Below are 7,151 nucleotides of genomic sequence, written 5' to 3' on the forward strand. Positions count from 1 at the left end.
GCCTCCAACCTGACAAACAACCATCCACCATTACTCTCTGGCATCTCCCATTCAGCCACTGTTGAATCCATCTTGCTACTCCACCGTTAATACCCAACCATTGAACTTTCTTAACCAACCTTCCATGAGGAACCTTGTCAAAGGCCTTACTGAAGTCCATATATACAACATCCACTGCTTTACCCTCATCAATTTCCCTAGTTACCTCTTCAAAAAATTCAAGAAGATTAGTCAAACATGACCTTCCAGGCACAAATCCATGTTGACTGTTCCTAATCAGACCCCGTTTATCCAGATGCTTATATATATTATCTCTAAGTATCCTTTCCATTAATTTGCCCACCACTGACGTCAAACTAACAGGTCTATAAATGCTAGGTTTACTCTTAGACCCCTTTTTAAACAATGGAACAACATGCGCAGTACGCCAATCCTCCGGCACTATTCCCGTTTCTAATGACATTTGAAATATTTCTGTCATAGCCCCTGCTATTTCTACACTAACTTCCCTCAATGTCCTAGGGAATATCCTGTCCGGAGCTGGAGACTTATCCACTTTTATATTTCTCAAAAGTGTCAGTACTTCCTCTTCTTTGAATCTCATAGTTTCCATAGCTACTCTACTTGTTTCCCTTACCTCACATAATTCAATATCCTTCTCCTTGGTGAATACCGAAGAAAATAAATTGTTCAATATCTCCCCCATCTCTTTTGGCTCTGCAGATAGCTGTCCACTCTGACTCTCTAATGGACCAATTTTATCCCTCATTATCCTTTTGCTATTAATATAGCTGTAGAAACCCTTTGGGTTTACTTTCACCTTACTTGCCAAAGCAACCTCATATCTTCTTTTAGCTTTTCTAATTTCTTTCTTAAGATTCTTTTTACATTCTTTATACGCCTCAAGCACCTCATTTACTCCATGCTGCCTATAATTATTGTAGATCTCCCTCTTTTTCCGAACCAAGTGTCCAATTTCCCTTGAAAACCATGGCTCTTTCCAATTTTAATGTACTCCATTTCTCTTCCACATCTTTCCCATAAAACAAAATGTCCCAATTTACTCCTTTTAAATCCTTTCGCATCTCCTCAAAGTTAGCCTTTCTCCAATCAAAAATCTTAACCCTAGGTCCAGTTCTGACCCTCTCCATAATTATATTGAAACTAATGGTATTGTGATCACTGGTCCCGAACTGTTCCCCAACGCATACCTCTGCCACCTGACCCGTCTCATTTCCTAACAGGAGGTCCAGCACCGCCCCTTCTCTAGTAGGTACTTCTATGTATTGCTGCAAAAAACTATCCTGCACACATTTTACAAACTCCAACCCATCCCGCCCATTTACAGAATGTGTTTCCCAGTCTATGTGTGGAAAATTGAAATCTCCCACAATCACTACCTTGTGCTTACTACTAATATCTGCAATCTCCTTACATATTTGCTCTTCCAATTCTCGCTCCCCATTTGGCGGTCTATAATACACCCCTATAAGTGTTGCTACCCCTTTCCCATTTCTCAGTTCCACCCAAATAGCCTCCCTAGACGAGCCCTCTAATCTATCCTGCCAAAGCACTGCTGTAATATCTTCCCTGATAAGCAATGCAACACCTCCACCTCTTGCCCCTCCAATTCTATCACACTTGAAGCAACAAAATCCTGGAATATTTAGTTTCCAATCACAGCCCTCCTGCAACCATGTTTCACTGATCGCCACAACATCATACTTCCAGGTGTCAATCCAGGCTCTAAGTTCATCCACCTTTCTTACAATGCTCCTAGCATTAAAATATACACATTTAAGAAACCCACCCTCTCTTATTCTCTGTTTATTGTCTTTTTCTTCTCTCTCCCCTACATTTTGGGTCAGAGTGCTACCATTCTCTGCCTCCTGCCTCACACACTGACTGCTAGCTTTCCCAATTTGAGTCCCTCCCCCCAACCATACTAGTTTAAAGTCTCCCCAGTAGCCTTTGCAAATCTCCCCGCCAGGATATTGGTCCCCCTCGAGTTCAAGTGCATCCCCTCCTTTCTGTACAGGTCGCACCTTCCCCAAAAGAGGTCCCAATGATCCAGAAACTTGAATCCATACCCACTGCACCAGTCCCTCATCCACTCATTTATCCTCCACCTCGCTCCATTCCTACTCTCACTGTCGCGTGGCACAGGCAGTAATCCTAAGATTGTTACCTTTGCAGTCCTTCTCCTTAACTCTCTACCTAACTCCCTAAATTCTTCTTTCAGGACCTCTTCTCTTTTTTTACCTATGTCGTTGGTACCTATATGTACCACAACTACAGGCTCCTCTCCCTCCCATTTCAGGATTTCTTGGACCCGTTCAGACACATCCCTGACCCTGGCACCAGGGAGGCAAACTACCATCCGGGTCTCCTGTTTGCGTCCACCGAATCGCCTATCCGACCCCCTGACTATAGAGTCCCCTATTACAATTGCCCTCCTCTTCTTTTCCTTACCCTTCTGAGCAACAGGACCGGTCTTTATGCCAGAGGCCCGGCCGCTGTCGCTGCCCCCAGGTAGGCTGTCTCCCCCACCTTTACTCAAACATGAGTACTTATTTTCAAGGTGTACAGCCACCGGGGTACTCACCAGTCCCTGCCTCTGCCCGTTGCCCTTCCTAACTGTGACCCAGTTTTCTGTCTCCCGTGGTCTTGGAGTGACCACCTCCCTGTAACTCCTATCTATGACCTCCTCGCTCTCCCTGAGCAGACAGAGGTCATCGAGTTGCTGCTCCAGGTTCCTAACACGGTCCCTTAGGAGCCCCATCTCGACGCACCTGGCGCAGATGTGGACGTCTGGAGGGCACCCAGACTCCATGACCTCCCACATCTGACATCCAGAATAGTAAACTGCCCCGGCCCTCATTCTCCCCCTTATCCGAATACAATAAAGCCTTACCCGGGATACAAGCCAATCAGCTGCTTCCTCTAGTCCTGTAACGGCTGCTTCCTCTAGTCCGTTCGACCAATCAGAGGCTTCCACCAGCCCCCTTAATTTGAAGTGTGATCTGCGAATGGAACGTTGCAGATTTTGGTTCCTCCTCCCTCTGTAACGGCTCCTGGGCCTCTGTTGAGACAAGCCCCGCGATGGGTTTTTTAACTCACCACACGAAGGTCACTCCTCCCTCTGTAACGGCTCCTGGGCCTCTGTTGAGACAAGCCCCGCGATGGGTTTTTTAACTCACCACACGAAGGTCGCTCCTCCCTCTGTAACGGCTCCTGGGCCTCAGTTGAGACAAGCCCCGCGATGGGTTTTTTAACTCACCACACGAAGGTCGCTCCTCCCTCTGTAACGGCTCCTGGGCCTCTGTTGAGACAAGCCCCGCGATGGGTTTTTTAAACTCACCACACGAAGGTCGCTCCTCCCTCTGTAACGGCTCCCGGGCCTCTCGACACATAATATGGCCAATCGACACATTCCCACCATTGGATCATAAGCAGGATTGGTGGAACAACAACAACTTGTATTTGTGGACTGCCTTAGGCCGAGGAAATGGCGCTGAGGCACAACGCAGGCGCCTGAGACAAACTTGGTAATGTTTGACACTTGAAACACTGGCCAACATTTCCCAGGTTTCAAAGAGAAAAAAGCCTCTTGTATTGAGTAAATACGGTAAATGGCAGGACCCGAGGGTGCGCTGATGTACAGAGGAGTCTTTATTCACTCACCTAAAGACGGTCATTTTAACAAAATATCACAAAATGTGTATTTATTATCTGTTTATTTCTAATGCTGGAATTGGAAACAAATATATTTATCACCATTTCAAAGCGATGTCAGCACGTCTGTGGAATGAACAGTCGACTCTTCCTCTCATCAGAGTCACACACGAGTCATTAACTCAACCTCACTGCCTCGGGCTACGCAAAAGCAAAAGGCCTTCAAATGTGTTTTTTTTAAGTGAAATGAAAACCCTTGGTTAATATTTTTTTTCATTTCAGTCCTTTAAAAATTCATTTCCTAAAGTAATTACGATGATGGCAGCTAACGCGCGCCTTCCATCTGTGCGTGGCGTGCATGGAATCTGAACACAATGCTAATGTACAAGATAAAGCTCGACAATAATGATATGACCTGCTATAAAAGCAATGCGATGTTTCCTCATGTTGAATCTCATAAAAACCATATTGCTTAATTATCCTGCTACTTAAACATCCTTTGTTAGCAGCAAGCATCTGAGCAGACCGCTGGGACTTGAGGAAGCAATGTGTCGCCCAGAGGCGAGGGATTCTGAACTCATCAATCAGCCCGCCTCGTGAGTTTACACATTCAGTGGGAACAACAGAACAGGAATTCCAAACTGTAAGATGGGCAGAGCAGACGACAGCACCAGTAATGACTCCGGTGTAAGGCGGGGAGGGGGGGGGGGGGGGGGGGGGGGGGGGGGGTAGGGAAGAGGGTCATCCAAGATACTCAATCTCTGGCAATGATAATAGGAATCCAATTAAAATAAACAGCATTCAAATGACAATTCTAATTGCCAAAATAATTTTAAGCTAGCAACCATGCATACCAAATATGTTTGTTGGGGTGAACATACATAGAAGAGTGCAGCAGAGGAACATGCCCTTCGGCCCACAATGTCCATGCTGAACATGATGCGCACGTGATCCATATCTCCCCACCCCCCCACATATCTAAAATAGACAACAGACAATAGTTGCAGGAGCATCGAGCCAGCACCGCCCTTCAATGTGATCATGGCTGATCACCCCCAATCAGTTCCTGCCTTCTCCCCATATTCCCTGACTCCGCTATTTTTAAGAGCCCCATCTAGCTCTCTCTTGAAAGTATCCAGAGAACCGGCCTCCACCGCCCTCTGTGGCAGAGAATTCTACAGACTCACAACTCTCTGTGAGAAAAAGTGTTTCCTCGTCTCCGTTCTAAATGGCTGACTCCTTATTCTTAAACTGGCCCCTGGTTCTGGACTCCATCAACATCGGGAACATGTTTCCTGCCTCTCGTGTGTCCAAGCCCTTAACAATCTTATATGTTTCCATGAGATGCCCTCTCATCCTTCTAAACTCCAGAGTGTACAGATCAGGCTGTCTCATAGCAGCTCGTACGAATAAAAAGTAACAATTTTTTTCATCACGAGTATTTTTTTACTAATGGACATTTTTTGCTGGGATGAAAAAACGTCACGAGTTTCCCGGATGTCCCGTGTGCCTACCGTTAGCATTACGAGCCGCTACGAGACATCCACGAACTCCTACAGACTCGCTACGGACATTCTCCGAGTTCGGATCAGGGGAAAACTCAGGAGAACTACGTCTTGAATTACCTCGTACAGTGGGACAGGGGCTTAAGGGTTCCTTTGATCTATTTGGCCGTTGGTCGTCACTGAGACCGCTCTCTCTGCTGCCCCTTGTGGCTGGACACCAACCTCCATGATGATCTCAAGTGAACGGCTCCCACTGTAAGCTGTGGGGCTGAGGCTCTGTAAGTGGAACGCACCCTCACAAATGCTTGTTGCAGGAATGTGCCCTCATTAAATGTACAGACTTTAGCCGGCAGTCTCACCAGCATTCACTCAGATGTTGTTGTGCTGAGTGGGAAATAGTCTGACCATGGATTGGAGTCGCAGTGACATAGTTCAGTATACCTGGGGCCACCTGTCTACGGAGGGGTAGGTAATACAAATACCTAGACTGGGGTCATAATGCCCCCTGCAGTGTAACTCCAATGTCATCACGTTCAGCATCAAAGATATTAAAATCCTCACCGATCGTACATTCTCTCTCTGTTACCTGCTCAATTGGTAAATAATCATCTATGAATCAGCCATATGTCACATCGTAATTTTCAGCAATGGCATTTGTAAATGGTATCAAGCTAACATAGAAACATTGAAAATAAGTGCAGGAGCAGGCCATTCGGCCCTTCATGTCTCATGATGCTCTATCCTGCAACAGTCCATTCACAAACCACTGAGTTACTATTCAACAGTAACAGAGAGGGCAACAAACTATCATTCACCCCTGAATCCTACCTGCAGGAGGAGCCAGTCATTCAGACATCCCAGACACCAATATTCTTTGTTGTCTTGCTGCAATTAAAATGCTGATGTCGGCAAGATCTGTATTTCAAAATAAAATGGATTGTTTCAGTTGTGAGGATTAATATGTTCACAAAAACAGGATGGCACGGTGGCGCAGCGGTAGAGTCACGGCCTTACAGCGCTTGCAGCGCCGGAGACCCGGGTTCGGTCCCGACTACGGGCGCTGTCTGTACGGAGTTTGAACGTTCTCCCCGTGACCTGCGTGGGTTTTCTCCCAGATCTTCGGTTTCCTCCCACTCTCCAAAGACGTACAGGTTTGTAGGTTAATTGGCTTGGTAAATGTAAAAATTGTCCCTAGTGTGTGTCGGGTAGTGTTAATGTGCGGGGATCGCTGGTCGGCGCGGACCCGGTGGACCGAAGAGCCTGTTTCCGTGCCGTATCTCTAAACTAAACTAAAAGATGATCCTCTTCACAATATCAGATCAATACACAATATCAGATCAATACCGTCTCCAACATGAACAAACATGTGAAAGCAGCTTGTGATCTCAGCTCCACTCCGTACACATTGTGATCTCTCCTCATCTCCCAGTTTCCTCAGAGTCTGATGTTGCTCAGGTTATGTCCTGGTCCTGGTTGGGGTGTGTGGAGGATTGGACCCTTGGTCAGTGCTGTGTGGTCAGTGAACCGTCCACTGTGAAGAGACAACAGTGAGGTGACTGTCCCTCGTATACACACACTACTGGGAGGCTGCAGAACGCGCTCCTGTTTCTAATGTTCACTTGGAAGATAGTCCATATAATGTCTACATTCTGATATTCATTTATCCACAGGAGGTATTGGACATTACAATTGGTTCCACACTGTAACAATCTAGTTCCCTAAATACATTCCTGCAATTTCTGAAACAAAATGTACTCAAGCAAAAATATCCTCAACATATTTTTATCTTCTTAACAAATCTTATCCCCCTCTCTATTTAAAACAGTTAGATTAGGTTTTGATGCCCTGTTGAAAGGTCTGGCTGTTATCAGATCCTTACAGCACTTGTTCCTGTCACCTCGCAAACTGGAACACTGAAGCTGTAAATGACTAACCGTACAAGTGAGAACCATCTAACCATGTTTCACGATG

The 7,151-nt window shown here is 46.0% G+C and overlaps 1 protein-coding gene across 1 annotated transcript in view; it reads right to left on the reverse strand.

The window, feature by feature from the left end:
• The window catches only part of dlgap4 (DLG associated protein 4), a 246,338-nt gene extending 240,243 nt beyond the window's left edge, over window positions 1–6,095 (reverse strand). Inside the window, exon 1 of the mRNA XM_033041285.1 lies at window positions 6,009–6,095. The gene's annotated coding sequence lies outside the window, so the exon portion shown is untranslated. The remainder of the gene's footprint in view (window positions 1–6,008) is intronic.
• Window positions 6,096–7,151: the final 1,056 nt, after the last annotated feature.

This window comes from Amblyraja radiata, chromosome 23 (genome assembly GCF_010909765.2).
Source record: "Amblyraja radiata isolate CabotCenter1 chromosome 23, sAmbRad1.1.pri, whole genome shotgun sequence".
In the NCBI taxonomy this organism is placed as follows: Eukaryota; Metazoa; Chordata; class Chondrichthyes; order Rajiformes; family Rajidae; genus Amblyraja; species Amblyraja radiata.